The sequence below is a fragment of the Bos indicus genome, chromosome 5, assembly GCF_029378745.1.
Source record: "Bos indicus isolate NIAB-ARS_2022 breed Sahiwal x Tharparkar chromosome 5, NIAB-ARS_B.indTharparkar_mat_pri_1.0, whole genome shotgun sequence".
Lineage (NCBI taxonomy): Eukaryota > Metazoa > Chordata > Mammalia > Artiodactyla > Bovidae > Bos > Bos indicus.
Genome location: NC_091764.1, coordinates 29,253,344 through 29,269,978, shown reverse-complemented (window position 1 = coordinate 29,269,978; position 16,635 = coordinate 29,253,344). Strand labels below are relative to the sequence as shown.

The following is a 16,635-nucleotide window of genomic DNA, read 5'->3' as shown; positions in this document are numbered from 1 at the left end:
AGGGAAGTCCTGGGTTGCAGCTTTTCTAAGGTGATACTTCATTTGTGCTACCATTTCCTGGTTTCAAGAAACTTGTTAGGAGTTTTTATCAAATTGTGCATAATCTCCAACACTGAAACTGGTCTTTGAATTATAGTTCAAATTATTCAGGCAGCTGAGAACTTTTTAAATTTAACACACATTTATTGAGTGCCTAACTCACTAGACAGAAGTCACTGTGATGACATCTGATGCTAGAGGGAGAGAAACAGCAGGACAGCTCCGGCCCAGCACTATGTATTGGGAGACGTTCTTTTAAAAGTGGTAATTGAAGTCGTGGAAGTGGATGATGGTGCCAAGAAGGATCTTGTAGAGTGAGACAAGACTTAATAATGGAGCCACAGAGAACATGAGCCTTTAAAAGCTGAAGGAAGAAGAATCTACAAAAGGGAGAAGGAATTGCTGGAGAGAGAGGGTCCAAACTAGGAAGGAGATTAGGCATGGAAATTCTAGGATGAGTTTCAAAGGGGAGGGAGCGCTCAACAGTGCCAAAGTTCTGTGGAAAATGCCATTGGAATTGGATGGGTACTGCATTGAATCTGTAGATTGCCTTGGGTAATATGGTCATTTTAACAGTGCTAACCCCTCCAATCTAAGAACATGGTCTATGTTCCCATCTGTGTCAGCTTCAGATTCTTTCTACAGTGTCTTACCGTTTTCAGAGTATTGGACTTTTGCCTCACTTCTTGTTGTTGCTTAGTCACTAAGTCGTGTATGACTCTGGGATCCTTCTAGGAGCCTGCCAGGCTCTTCTATCCATGGGATTTCCCAGGCAAGAATACTAGAGTGGATTACCATTTCCTTCTCCAGGGGATCTTCCCAATCCAGGGTTCGAACCTGTGTCTCCTACATTGCAGGTGGATTCTTTACCACTGAGTTGCCAAGGAAGCCCTTTGCCACCTTAGATAGATTTATTCTTAGGTATTTTATTGTTTTTGATGCTATGGTAGATGGAATTGTTTCCTGTTTGCAGATGACATGATATTATACATAGAAAATCCTTAAGATGCTATCAGAATACTATTGGACCTCATCAGTGAATTTGGTAATGCTGCAAGATACAAAATGAATGCACAGAAATCTGTTGCCTTTCAATACACCAGCAATGAAATAGCAGAAAGAGAAATTACAGATTTCTTTAATAGATCATCTATTACAAACCTACAGTAAAATATATTTAATGGTGGTACTTCAGAAGCACTACCATGAAGGTCAAGACTATGATAAGGATACTCATTATATATTGTTTTTATTCAGCATTGTACTTGAGTTTATAGCTAGCATAATTAGGGGAAAAGAAATGAGTTATGTGAACTGGATACAAAGGAAGAAAAACATAAATATTTGTAGACAATATAATAGTCTATGTAGAAAATACAAGAGAATGTACAAATCTTTTAAAATATTTATTTATTTGGCTGTACCAGGTCTTAAATACAGCATGTGGGATCTAGTTCTCTGACCAGGGATCGAATCCAGGCTTCCTGCATTGGGAGGACAGAGTCTTAGCCACTGAAACACCAGAGAAGTCCTGAGAATGTATTAATAAAAATTTAAACAAATAGGAATTTAGCAAGATTGCTGAATACAAGATGAACATAAAAATCAGTATCATGAGTCTGATAATGGTGGAGTTACCACGGTCAGATTAACCCTCCCAAAGATAGAAATAACTACTTTTGAAAAAGGAAAAAAGAAAAATGAAGTACAATAGGTGATATCTGTGTGTTTGTGACATTTTGTTTGAGGACATCCCCATAACTCCAAATAACTTAAGTAGTAAAGAGCCACAGTCTATTGGCTTATGGTGTAAAAGGACAGTTCCAGGTTGGCAGAGCAGCCAGAGAGAAGATAGATGAAAAATCTGTGAAGCGAGAGAGCCCCAGAAGATATGTCTCCAAACCTGCATGTAGAATCTGTGAAAATCTTTGATTAATGGCTAAACAAAATTATGTGGAGAAAAATCCAGAGTTCCTGGTGAAGCAAAGCATCAGCTAGAAGCTGAAAGAGTTGAGCAGAAATTATAGCCATTGTCCATGACTGAAGAGGAAAGAGACTGGAAATTAAGCCCTCTCAGATAACTGCCTTCTGGAATAAAAATCACTCTGTAAGTGAATATAATCCATCCCAATGATAAAGCTACTAGAAATCTGAAGAAACAAAAATATGACTCACACTTAAGGAAAAAGAAAATCAGTCAATAGATACCAACTGCAAGTTCACTCCACTGAGATGTTACAATTAGTAGTCAACAGCATTAAATCAGCCATTGTTTATATATATATAAAAATACATACAAACATTATATGTTTATATACACACAGTGGATAAACAGGGAATCTAGCAGAGAAATAGAAACTATATAAAAAAATGGAAATTCCAGAACTGAAAAGTACAGTATTGAAATGAAAAATTTGGGAACTTAATGACCTTAACAACATATTGAAGCTGGTATAATAAACAATAAGTGACCTTGAAGATTGATTAATAGATTATCAATCTGAAGAACAAAGAGAAAAAAAGATTGAAGAAAAAAGTAAGAGAGAAAGCTTTAGAGTCCTTTGGCGTTCCAGGTAGGAAAGAGAATGGGACACACAAAAAATATTGCAGACATAGAGACAAAAGCTCACTAAATTTGGAAAGACATACATTTACAGACTGAGGAAATGCCAGGAACCATGGGTGACATATAGAAAACCACTCTTAGGCATGATCAAGGGAAAACTGTTAAACTTCAATAAAGCAGAAGTCTTAAAATAGCCAAGGGAAAGTGACACATTACATACAGGAGAAGAATGATAATAGCCAACTTCTCATTAGAAATAATGGAAGCAAGGAGAACACAGAATGATAGAGTGCTGGAAGAGAAAAAAGGTGTCAGTTCTGTGCCTTGTCAGATCTTTTCAAACATGACTGTGAAAGCTCAATCTGATAAAGACCATCTATGAAAAAAATTGACTGCTTATGTCACACTTAATAGTGAAAAACTGGATGATTTCTCCCTGTGGTTGGGAACTAGACAAGAAAGTCTGTTCTCACCACTTCAACACTGAATAAAAGGCAGTTAGGCAAGAAAAATGTAAGTTATCCAGATTGAACAGTAAAAATTAAGGCTATCTCTAGTCTCAGATGAAATGACCTGCATATGTGAAATTCTAAAGGATACACACATGCAAACTACTAAACAAGTTCAGCACGGTTGCAGAATGCAAGATCAACAAAAAATCTATTTTTTAAATTAGCCATGAACATTCCCAAAAATGAAATTTAAAAACCAATTCTATTTAAAATAGCATCAAAAAGAATACTTAATTCTAATCAAAATGTAAAGTTGTATACTAAAGACTACAAAATCGCTGATAGAAACTAAAGAAGATCTACACACGTGGAAAGTCATCCCATGTTCATGGATTGGAAGATTTAATATTGGTAGGATAGCAATATCCTCCAAACTGATCTATGGATTCAACATAGTATCAAAGTCCTAGCTGACTATTCTGCAAAAATGAACAGACTAACCCTAAAATTCATCTGGATGTATAAAGGACTCAGTAGTCAAAACAATCTTGAAAAAGAATAATAAAGTTGGAGTACTTACCTGCCCATATTTCAAAACCTACAAAGCTATAATAAAGAGTGTGATACTGGCAGGATAGACCTCTCAGGCAGTGGAATAAAATTGAAAGTCCAGAAATGGGAAAGTGAAATCTCCCAATTTAGCCAAGTTAATAAGTTAATAACACTATTAACACTGCATCTTATGAGGAAATGGTGGAGATGTCACCAGAGGTAGTGGTCCTTGTTTAAGCTCTTTTTAATTCGCCAGTTTGGTCCCTGCAGAAATTCATGGATCCTGGAGAATGGTGGTACATTACTGCAAGCTCAACTGAATAGTAGACCCAATTATAGCTGTTGTATCTTTGTTCAGTTCAGTTCAGTCACTCAGTCGTGTCCGACTCTTTGTGACCCCATGAATTGCAGCATGCTAGGCCTCCCTGTCCATCACCAACTCCCAGAGTTCACTCAAACTCACGTCCATCGAGTCGGTGATGCCATCCAGCCATCTCATCCTCTGTCATCCCCTTCTCCTCCTGCCCCCAATCTCTCCCAGCACCAGAGTCTTTTCCAATGAGTCAACTCTTTGCATGAGGTGACCAAAGTACTGGAGTTTCAGCTTTAGCATCATTCCTTCCAAAGAACACCAGGACTGATGTCTTTTAGAATGGACTGGTTGGATCTCCTTGCAGTCCAAGGGACTCTCAAAAGTCTTCTCCAACACCACAGTTCAAAAGCATCAATTCTTCGGCTCTCAGCCTTCTTCACAGTCCAACTCTCACATCCATACATGACTACTAGAAAAACCATAGATCAGATTAATAAGGTCTCAGTACATAGTATGTGGCCATTGATTTGACAAATGTGTCTTTTGTATTCCAGTCAGGAAAGAGAATCAATTAGTTCTCAAGGAAAATATTTTGTAACTAAATGTGATGGATATTAACTAGACTTACTGTGGTGATCATTTGGCAATATATACATAGATTGAATCATTACATTGTACATCTAAAAACTAATATGTTAATCATATCTCAATTAAAAATGTTAAAGAATCAGAAGTAGTTCACATAGAAAGGACAGGAACATACATTTATAGTTTTGCCTCAGAATTACATTACACGACATCACTCTGATCAGACAGAACAAGAAGTGATTAGTACCCTGAAGGTCTTGGTAAGCTGCATGCAATCCAGAGGATGGGAAATAAACTCTCTGAAGATTCAGAGGTCTAGTGGTCAGGGGGATGCTGACATAATCCCCTAAGATGGAAAAAACAAATCACTGCATCTTGCATCCCCTTTCTCAAAGGAAGACAATCCTTGGTAAGCCTCTCTGACAGCACATTTGATGCCTAGTAATACTGCTCTGGACAATAGCCAGGTGACAACTTTAAGGTTTGGAATCATATGATCTTGCAGATCCCTTGGTGGTGGAGGTGACAGTTGCAGGAAAAGAAGCAGTGGGATGTTTATGGCAAGACCCAGTGGGAGAATCAAATGCAAGCTATTGAATATCTTGAGCAAGGATATGCTAGCTGTAGCAGAGAATTTTAAGTCTTTTGAAAACAGCTTCTGGTGTGCTACTAGGCCATGATGGACACGGAAAACTTGACCAGGAGACACTAAATGACTATGCATCTGGAACTGTCCACCACTGACTGGATTCTGTCAAATGTACCAAGTCATAAAGTCAGATGAGCCTAACACCAAGACATCATAAGACAGAAAGATTACACCTGGGATCAAGCTTAAGCAGAATCGGAGGACACAAGCAAAATGTGTGCAGAGGTAACCCAGAAGCTCCTGTTCCCTACTGCAGTTACACCAGTGTTCTTCACTCAGCTCATGTCTATGGCCATAGTGGAGTACAGGGGTGGCTCCTGCTGAAGCAAGTGGGAAAAGCCCATTTGGCTTATGAGTCAATTATGGCCATTCTGAGGGGTAACTTTGAAAGGCAATTGCAAGGAAAATCTTCTTAATGGGCAGATAGATATTAACATGTGATCATCCATCCATCTTGTGTGGAAGGAGGAGTGGTTCAAAATGAGAATATATATGAATTCATGGGCAGTGGCAAATGGCTTGGCCAGTTGGTCAGTGTGTTAAAAGGAAAAAGACTAGATGATTGGCTGCAGCAAGATCTGGGGCAGAAGTATATAGATGGATATGGAGGAGGGAAGAAAGAGTATGAAGATCTTTGCTTCGTATGTCAATGCCCAAGAAAAAGAATTCACTTTGGCAGAGACACTTAACATCCAAATAGACAGAATGACATGGCTGGTTGATGTTAGCCACATACTGACCATCTCAGCATTAGCACGATAAGCATGTGAATTGAATAGGTACATTGGCAAAGATGTAGGATATGAAAAGACCCAAATCATGGACTCCCACTTAGCAAGGCTGATTTAGCTACTGCTGTCTCTGAATCTTCAAGTAAATACTGACAGAGTCCAACACAAAGCTTCCAAAGTGGCACTGTTTATCTAGGATACTAATTGGCTGCTTAATAGTAAGTCAACCACACTGGGCTTCTTCCAGCCTACAAGGGCTAGTGACTTGATCTTATGTTAATAAACAATTACTTCTGGGACTTACCTGGTGGTCCAGTGATTAAGAATCTGCCTCCCAGTGCAGGGGACATGGGTTCAATCCCTGGTCTAAGATCCCACATGCCACAGGGCAACTAAGCCTGTGCACTGCAATGAGAAACCCACCCATGCCACATCTAGAGAAAGCCTGCATGCCACAACAAAGACCCGGTGCAGCCAAAATTAACCCAAAGTAAAAAAAAAAAAAGAAGAAGAATTGACTCTCCTAGCCTCAGAGCCTTACTCAGCATCACTACCTGTGAGCTTACAAAGGTACATGATACTTGCAGGCTGCTCTGACCAACATGAAGGTTCCTTCAGGAAGCTGTTGTGAGTTGTCTTGCTGCCACCCTGTAATCATAATCTTGAAGGTAAATAATTTGATTACTTATAAACTCCAACTAACAGTAACCAGTATTTGTTCATTGTAGGATTTTACCTGGAACAAGCTAGGAGGCTACTGCAATCAACAATGCAAGAGATAATGATACAGCACTAGTGGTGAGGTACAGAGAAAGGGAGGAGGTCACAGGAAATAGTTTCTTCTATGTCTAGGTGTATTTGTTACGTGTAGTTAGTCTAGAAATAATAGCAACCGAAGTAAGCTACTTTAAATAGAAAAGTTGTGTTGATTACAAGGACAAAGGAGAGGCTCACGGTACCTAAGGGCTGAGGCAAGCAGCAGGTTCTAGAACTGGGACCTAGAAAGCCACTGGGTAGCTCCCTTGGCTCATTGGCTGTTTGCAGATGGAAGGGACTCATTACAAAGCTCCTAAGCTTTAGGTTCATTTACCTAGAGAGAGACTAATTTTTGTGCAAAGATAAATTTCCAGCTGGACTGATGGCCCAGCTTGGATCAGATGCCCACTGTTGGTAAGATATGGATGACTGACAAGTTCCTGTAAAAAGGAGGAGGAATGGATGGACACCACTACTCCAAGGGCCTCACAGTTAGTTCTACGAGTTCAAGCATATTAACACGAAGTAGGAAAGTTTCAGAGCTAAGTTATCTGTGACAACCCTGTTTTAAGAGTGTTAGCTGAGACAAGTACAGCTGTAGTTCGTATAATTCCTGCAGGCATTTAGAACCTATACTTGGTTAGGTTCTCCCGTGAGTGTAGACTTGAGTATTGAAAAGGGACAAAACAAAAAGAGAAACAAGCCTATTATTAGACCACAAAGCCTACATTTACTAGTTTTAATTAATTTTTTCCTTTTGAGAGGTGACCTGTTCCAGATACTGTTTCACAGCTCTCAAGTCCTCTTCTTCAGCTCAATCCTTTCGTTAACCCATGAGGCTTCTTGAAATGTGCAACCAATTAATGTTTTCAGCAGCTAAGTTTCTGGTAGTTATATTGCAGTATCTTTCATACTAATATCCAACATTTATTGAGTTCTTAAGTCTATCAGGCACTGGGTCTATCTTCATTGTGTTAAACGCATTCAATCTGCAAAGCCCCATGACACAGGTAGTGTTGTTTAACCTATTTCATTATAATGTCCCCTCTCTCCTAGCTAGAAAACAGTGGTCCAGGAGAGCCCGTGAGGTGCCACCACTGGTTTGACCAGTTTGCTTTAAAACAGTTACCTTTGAAAATTGAATTTCTTTGTTTTACTCTACTTCCTCACTTCTGAAGTCAAAGACCTGTCCTCCTGGTTTATAAAATTCTTACTATTGGGATAGAACTATGTGCATCTTAAACAAGCCTTTTCTTTTTTTTTTTGGTCTTCATCTTCAGTTGTTCCTCAAATTGCAGAAAAGCAGCTGGTACAGCTTGGGAAACTTCCACGAGAAAGAAACAGGCTGGTAGAAATATTAAATACTTGTGAGTGGCACTGTTGCACAGCATAAAATTTGATTTAGACTTAAATGCTTTATAGGTGGAAAAGGGACTAAAGAAGGAGTCCATGCACATTTTGAACGTTTCAGTAATATTTAGTTTCATGTGCTTAGTCATGTCTGACTCTTTGACTCCTCTGTCCATGGGATTTTTTTGATAAGGATACTAGAGTGGGTTACCATTTCCTCCTCCAGAACTCCCTGACCCAGGGATTGAACCCACATCTCCTGTGTCTCCGGAATTGCAGGTGGATTCTTTACCTGCTGAGCCCTCACGTCTTTCAATGGTTGATATTTTCCAGTCCCCCTCCCTCCGCCCCACCCCCCCACCCCGCAGGCAGTCCCTCTTGCCCAGATAATATTTGTTAAGCATCCGTCTTCCAAGGAGGAAATAACCCAGCAAGAAAAGAACAATAAATGTAGAACCAGCCTTTCAGTCATTAATATTCTGGATTCTAGAATGACTGTTGCTAGGCTTTGTTAATCATGAAAGGTTGATGTCTGAGAACCTCTTCTCCACTCTTTACTTTTATCAGTTCAGTTCAGTTGCTCAGTCGTGTCCAACTCTTTGCGACCCCATGAATCACAGCACACCAGGCCTCCCTGTCCATCACCAACTCCCAGAGTTCACTCAGATTCAGGTCCATCGAGTCGGTGATGCCATCCAGCCATCTCACCCTCTGTCGTCCCCTTCTCCTCCTGCCCCCAATCCCTCCCAGCATCAGAGTCTTTTCCAATGAGTCAACTCTTCGCATGAGGTGGCCAAAGTACTGGAGTTTCAGCTTTAGCATCATTCCTTCCAGAGAAATCCCAGGGCTGATCTCCTTCAGAATGGACTGGTTGGATCTCCTTGCAGTCCAAGGGACTCTCAAGAGTCTTCTCCAACACCACAGTTCAAAAGCATCAATTCTTCGGCGCTCAGCTTTCTTCATAGTCCAACTCTCACATCCATACATGACCACTGGAAAAACTATACCCTTGACTAGATGGACCTTTGTTGGTACTTTTATAGGACTATGCTTTCCTATGATATATGACATTTTGATTCTTTAAGTAATGTTGGGACATAAGATGAGTATTACACTTTCCCCAATTTTGATAAGACACATTTAGGCTGGATAATTTACCTAATCGAAAAGCTAAAGTAAGGGCAGTTGGGGACGTCCCTGGTAGTTTAGTGGTTAACTTTGTGTTTCCAATGCAGGAGATTTGGGTTCCCTGGTTGGGAGAACTGAGATCCCACAAGCCACAAGGCGCTCTGCCAAAAACAAATAAACCTCGGGCAGTTAACTGTTGTAGGTTTTAATAGGTAGTGTTTTTCTGAATGAATGACAATGGATAAATATTAGTGAGTTATTAGGAGAGTCTGGCACAGAGTAACTCTTGAGCTTTAAATCACATTATCCAGCCCTAATTTAATGTGATAACTAAATCACATTATCCGGCCCTAAAGGTCAAATGGGGAAGGGCCCTATCAACTCAATCAAGTTGCCTACATGGAGATCTCAAGCTAGGAAAATTTTAGAAAAATTATGGAACTTTTTGTCAAGAGCAAATTAAAAGGTCTATCATTTATTATCTCCAGAAAGCAAAGAACATTTTGCAAGGAAATGGATAAAGTTCAGGATGTATCAGAATAATACACCATCCCTTCTCCAGAAAGGTAGACACTCATTTTAAAAAGTTAAAAAAGCTTTTTGTAATGTATCAGAACCACGGTGTCACTGTATTATTATTATTTTTTTGGCCGGGTTGTGCGGCTTGCGCGATCTTAGGTCCCAGACCAGAGATGGAACCTTGCTTCCCCTGCAGTGGAAGCGCGTGATGCTAACCATTGCACCGCCAGGAAATTTACTGTAACTTTTCTCTAGTTTAAGTGGGCTAAATCTGTGCTTCAGCGACACTCTAACACACCCTACCGACACCTTGTGGGCTTTTAATCCTTTCATGTGTGATTAAAGATACAACTCTTAACGCAGTTTTATGGGATTAACATTAGTTTGGGTGGTAAGAAAAACTGAGGACAAGCCTTCAGGCTTCAAGTCACTCTGTCTACAACAGGCGGCAGGTCAGACGTGGGTCAAAGCCGGGACGACAGCTCTGGGCCGCACCAAGTAGGAGCTGAGCTGAGACTGACGCCACGAACCGAAGAAAACTGCCTCAGGCCGAGCGGCCTCTTGAGCCCCCGAGCGGGTGCTGGCCTCTGAAAACAGACGTCTGGGAGTAGTGAAGACAGAGCCCCTGAAGCTGAAAGGAACTGCAGGTAACGCCACGCCCAACTCTCGCCAGAATAACACCTTCGCGACACGAACTCGCCATCCCGGGATACCCCGGCACAAGATGGCGGCGCGTCACGTGCGCAACGTGGTGACGTAGGACGGCGCCCTCACGGAAGGACCGCCCTAACCTCACCCCCCACGCTCTGTTACTCAGTTTTACCCCCCTTCACTCCCCCGCCCCCGGCCTGGTGTAGATCATGCCGCCAGTGGCGGCCCTGACTGCCGAGGAAACGGTAGCTTAGGACAGTTGGCTGTTAAGTGACACTGATTCTCCCCGCCCCGCCTGACCCCTAAGAAAGAGGCGCGTCCCCCGCCGCGTGAGGGGGTGGGGAAGTGGGTAGTGAATTCGGATCCACCTGGGAGGGGGGAGTGGAAGTTCCCCGCCCCGGACAGCGGCAAGGCAGCAGCCACAGGTAAGCAGGGGGCGGGGGAGGCGGGTGGGGACGTGCTCCGTGTCCTCGGGCAAGAGGAGGGCGCGGGGACACGGCCCCCGCGGGCACGCCGAGGCGGGTCGCGCGTCTGGTGGGGGTCGCGCGGGGCGGCTGCGGTGGGGGAGGGGTGCGGAGGGCGCCTGGCGGAAGGGGGAGGGGCTGCTCGCTCTCCCCCGGCGGGGCGCGCTTCCGGTTCTCGTTGCCTGGCCTGCTGCACCCCTTTAGTCGGCAGTGTTTTCCTCCCTCCCTCCCGCCTGCTGTCGCCCAATGAAAATTAAAACGAAGACCTCCCGCCGCGGGGCGGTTTTCGCCTCTGAAGCCGCCTCCGCGGCCCAAGGCGAGAGCCCTCTGTCGAAGGTCTCGGGGTTGGGACGGGAGCCGTGGGGAGGGCAGCATGGCCTTGGCCTCCGCGCGTCGTCCGCCGAGCGCCGCCAGAGACCGGTTATCTTCGCCGAAGACCGTAGAGCGTGCCCGGCGCCCTCGGGGTGCGGGGCCCGGACCGCTCGCTGTTGGAGCAGAGCCATCCCTTACCATCCGGGAGCTTCCAGTCGAGTGGGGAGACATACGGTAGAATAATCATACACGAAGCAGTCATGGGAAGGTAGTGTGGAGTGACAGAACTCGTCTGTTTACCAACTGGACAGACATTCAAACCGAGAAAACGTTCTCTTCTATTTCCGCCTGTGTCACAAAACTAAGCATGGTATTTCAGAGCGTCCACTTCGCCGTGGAGCATCCCGCTTGGTCTCTACTTTTATTGTAGATGTCAATGACTAGTTGTTTTGTCAACTTTTGAGGTGTAATGGGCTAATAATAGTCATCCGGATCCTTTCCGTTTCTGAGGCTTAATTCAGCATAAATTTGGCAAGCATCTTCGCCAAACTGGCCTCTTTTGTGATGTTTGTTTTATCATAGCAAAGTATATTTGCTTATGTTTGCAAAAATCATTTTATCCCGAAAATTTCATTATGAACAGATGTATACCTTTTTATTTAAATGCTGTTTTTACTATAGACTGTATAATATGCAGTTTTTCTCTGTCTCAATTAGAATCAGTGCGGTGTTCTTAAAGCCGAATATGTGCTATTGAATTTGCGGTTAACTTTTAAGATTTGTCTGATACGTTTGTGCAGTCCTGCTATATCACCAGTAGGTGGTAGTGCCTTCAAAATGTTTTTTTCCCTTCACATGTCATCCCATTTATTTATATTGATACTACTGAATTTTCAGCTCTTAAAATAGGGTGTTCTCTTGTGCCTGAATTTTCCTGTTTCTAAAGCTGGGTTGAAGTAATTTTCTGAAGATATCTTGTTTGATAAGGTATTTGAAGATATCATTGTTTCCATCAGTTTTATGTAGGTAAACCCAACTAAACACGTTTTATTGCATAGTAGTAAGTGCAAGGTATTATTTTGGGAGTAGGATGTGGTCTTTGACTCCCTAGAGCTTGCCTTCTGGTAGGGAGACAGAAAACAGGTCATTTCAATTCTGTGATGAGTGCCATGAAAGGTAGAGGAAACTTGTACCATGGGGATACAGCCAAAGCTTCTAGACTTCATCTAGACCAGTCTAAGGGAGGCAGGAAAGTTTCCCTGTAAGACTAACTCATAGGAATAGGTCACATGAGGAGGGATAGTGTTTCTGGCAGAGGAAACAGCATACATAAAAGCTGGAAGGTGAGAGAAAGCATCGCAGGCACATTGGAAGATCTGAAACAAAATAAGTATGACTAATAGCAATTTTGAGGGGATATCATGAGTTGAGTTGTGGAAATGTTTAGCAATACACTTCTTGTCCTCAGACTTGTCCATCATCTACAGGTGGAGAAACTTAAGACCCGCTTCATAATACTGTATTTGTTGATGTTTACTGTTTTACCACATACCTGATGGTCTCTGCTGGACACAGACCATACATTCACGAGATAGAGGCCCTGTTCTTAGGCACCTTGAGACTGAGGGAAACAGACATGTCAGTAAACAGAGTTTAGAAAGTTAAGTAACCTCATTATAAATAACAAGGTACAGTGGAACAAGGAAGGAAGGACCCAGAGCAGTTGGGTTTGGGATGAAACTTAAGTTTGCCAGGTGGATAAGTTGGGGAGGTGAAGGTATTCCTGGAAGAGGGGCAGTGTAGAATGAAAGAACATGGATTTTGGGTTAAAAGAGTTTGGCTTCAGATCTTAAATTCACATCTTAGGTGAGATCCATAGAAGCAATTTCTTTGAACCTCCATTTCCGTTCAGTTGAGTTCTGTAGGACAATTGTGTCCAACAGTTCGCGACCCCATGAACTGCAGCATGCCAGGCTTCCCTGTCCATCACGAACTCCTTGAGTCCACCCAAAGCCATGTCCATCGAGTTGGTGATGCCATCCAACCATCTCATCCTCTGTCATCCCCTTCTCCTCCTGCCCTCAAATGTTTCCCAGCATCATGGTCTTTTCCAATGAGTCAGCTCTTCGCATCAGGTGGCCAAAGTATTGGAGCTTGAGCTTCAACATCAGTCCTTCCAATGAACACCCAGGACTGATCTCCTTTAGGATGGACTGGTTGGATCTCCTTGCAGTCCAAGGGACTCTCAAGTCTTCTCCAACACCACAGTTCAAAAGCATCAATTCTTAGGCACTCAGCTTTATTTATAGTCCAACTCTCACGTCCCTACATGACCGCTGGAAAAACCATAGCCTTGACTAGACGGACGTTTGTTGACAAAGTAATGTCTCTGCTTTTGAATATACTGTCTAGGTTGGTCATAACTTTCCTTACAAAGAGTAAGAGTCTTTTAATTTCATGACTGCAGTCACCATCTGCAGTGATTTTGGAGCCCAGAAAAATAAAGTCAGCCACTGTTTCCCCATCTATTTCCCACGAAGTGATGGGACCGGATGCCATGATCTTTGTTTCCTGAATGTTGAGCTTTAAGCCAACTTTTTCACTCCTCTTTCACTTTCATCAAGAGGCTCTTTAGTTCTTCTTCACTTTCTACCATAAGGGTGGTGTCATCTGCCTATCTGAGGTTATTGATATTTCTCCCGGCAATCCTTGATTCCAGCTTGTGCTTCCTCCAACCCAGCGTTTCTCATGATGTACTCTGCATATAAGTTAGATAAGCAGGGTGACAATATACAGCCTTGATGTACTCCTTTTCCTATTTGGAACCAGTCTGTTGTTCCATGTCCAGTTTTAACTCTTGCTTCCTGACCTGCATATAGGTTTCTCAAGAGGCAGGTCAGGTGGTCTGGTATTCCCGTCTCTTTCAGAATTTTCCATAGTCTGTTGTGATCCACACAGTCAAAGTGTGGCATAGTCAGTAAAGCAGAAATGGATGTTTTTCTGGAACTCTCTTGATTTTTCGATGATCCAGCAGATGTTGGCAATTTGATCTCTGGTTCCTCTGCCTTTTCTAAAACCAGCTTGAACATCTGGAAGTTGACAGTTCATGTACTGCTGAAGCCTGGCTTGGAGAATTTTAAGTATTTACTAGCGTGTGAGTTGAGTACAGTTGTGCAGTAGTTTGAACATTCTTTGGCATTGCCTTTCTTTGGGATTGGAATGAAAACTGACCTTTTCCAGTCCTGTGGCCACTCTGAGTTTTCCAAATTTGCTGACATATTGAGTGCAGGACTTTCACATCATCGTCTTTCAGGGTTTGAAATAGCTCCACTGGAATTCCATCACCTCCACTAGCTTTGCTTGTAGTGATGCTTCCTAAGGCCCACTTGACTTCACAGTCCAGGATGTTTGGCTCTGGGTGAGTGATCACACCATCATGATTATTTGGGTCATATGATAGTCTTATTCCTAGTTTTTCAAGAAATCTCCATACCGTTCTCCTTAGTGGCTGTATCAGTTTACATTCCAGCAGTGCAAGAGGGTTCCCTTTTCTCCACACCCTCTCCAGAATTTATTGTTTGTATATTTTTTGATGATGGCCATTCTGACTGGTGTGAAGTGATAGCTCATTGTAGTTTTGACTTGCATTTCTCTAATAATCAGAGATGTTGAGCATTTTTTCATGTGCTTATTAGCCATTTGTGTGTCCTCTTTGGAGAAATGTCTGTTTAGGTCTTCTGACCATTTTTTAATTGGGTTGTTTGCTTTTCTGATATTGAGCTGCTTGTATATTTTGGAGTTGAATCTTTTGTCAGTTGCTTCATTTGGTGGCTCAGAGGTTAAAGCGTCTGCTTCCAATGCGGGAGACCTGGGTTCAATACCTGGGTCTGGAAGATACCCTGGGGAAGGAAATGGTAACCCACTCCAGTATTCTTGCCTGGAGAATCCCATGGACGGAGGAGCCTGGTAGGGTACAGCCCATGGGGTCGCAAAGAGTTGGACATGACTGAGCAACTTCACTTCACTCTCCTATTCTGAGGGTTGCCTTTTAATGTTGTTTATGGTTTCCTTTGCTGTGCAAAAGCTTTTAAGTTTAATTAGGTCCCATTTGTTTATTTTTGTTTTTATTTCCATTACTCTAGGAGGTGGTTCATAGAAAACCTTTTTATGATTTATGTCAGAGGGTGTTGTGCCTATGTTTTTCTCCAAAGTTTTATAGTTTCTGGTCTTACATTTAGGTCTTTAATCCATTTTGAGTTTATCTTTGTGTTGGTGTTAGGAAGTGTTCTAATTCCAGTCTTTTACATGTAGCTGTCCAGTTTTCCTAGCACTGCTTATTGAAGAGACTATCTTTTCTTCATTGTATATTCTTGCCTCCTTTGCCAAAGATAAGGTGCCCATAGGTGCATGGGTTTATCTCTGGGCCTTCTTTGTTCTTCCATTGGTCTGTGTTTCTGTTTTTGTGCCAGTACCATACTTTCTTGATGATGGTAGCTTTGTCGTATAGTCTGAAGTCAAGAAGGTTGATTCCTCTAGCTCCGTTATTCTTTCTCAAGATTGCTTTGGCTATTCGGGAACTTTTGTGTTTACCTATGAATTGTGAAATTTTTTGTTGCAGCTCTGTGAAAAATGCCATTGGTAATTTGGTAGAGACTGCATTGAATCTGTTGATTTCTTTTGGTAATAGAGGCATTTTCACAGTGTTGACTCCTCATCCCCAGGAACATGGTATATCTCTCCATGGTTTGTGTTGGCTTTGATTTCTTTCATCAGTGTCTTAACAGCTTTCTGTATACAGCTCTTTTGTCTTCTTAGGTAAGTTTATTCTTAACTATTTTATTCTCTTTGTTTTCTGCTCTATATTCTTGTGTTTTCTGAAATGGCATGTTTAAAAAGGCATTTTCAGTAGCAGTAATATGTAGAAAGTATAAAATTCCATCTTTGATGCTATCTCTATGTTTAATCTGTGGGATTACTACTTCTCTTAGTGTAGATTAAAAATCACTGCACTCTTCCTAAAGAAGAGTCCATATGTAGCTTCAAAAGCAGTTCCAGAAACAACAGGGAAGCACCAGATGAACTTGTCAGAATTTTGAAGTAATCATAATAAAGTCAAATTGGAATAGTATTTGTATTAACATGATAGAAAAAGTTTATATGAAGAAATAATACAGGGTAATAGGGACAACACTAAGATCTGATGAGTGGACAAATAATATAAACAGAGCTCACGCAATTAATGGAGAATTTTAAAAATGTATGACAGTGTACCATTTTCCATCTATTGTGTTGTAATGACTTTAAAAAATTCCCATTGCTTTCTCATGTGCTTCTAGTGGACTACAGTTCTTTCAGAAAGCTTTAAATATTCATACTGCTTAACCAAGTAATTCTCCTTTTTAGAATATATCTTGTAGAAACGATTTTGTTATGTTTATTTTAATTTTTTAATCAATTGGGCTGCATGACTTGTGGGATCTTAGTTCCCTGACCAGGTATTGAACCTGGGCCCCAGCATTGAAAGTGCCAAATCCTAAACACAGGACCATCAGGGAATTCTCTCTC

The 16,635-nt window shown here is 41.9% G+C and overlaps 1 protein-coding gene across 6 annotated transcripts in view; it reads left to right on the top strand.

Annotated features, from left to right (window-relative positions):
* Positions 1-10,457: 10,457 nt before the first annotated feature.
* Positions 10,458-16,635, top strand: part of ATF1 (activating transcription factor 1) — a 64,300-nt gene continuing 58,122 nt past the window's right edge. Inside the window, exon 1 of one of the 6 annotated variants that reach the window (XM_019960578.2) lies at positions 10,458-10,719. The gene's annotated coding sequence lies outside the window, so the exon portion shown is untranslated. Of the gene's footprint in view, positions 10,720-11,122; positions 11,339-16,635 lie in introns of those variants that run through there. The other 5 variants (XM_019960579.2, XM_070789121.1, XM_070789120.1 and 2 more) reach the window with 5 other exon arrangements.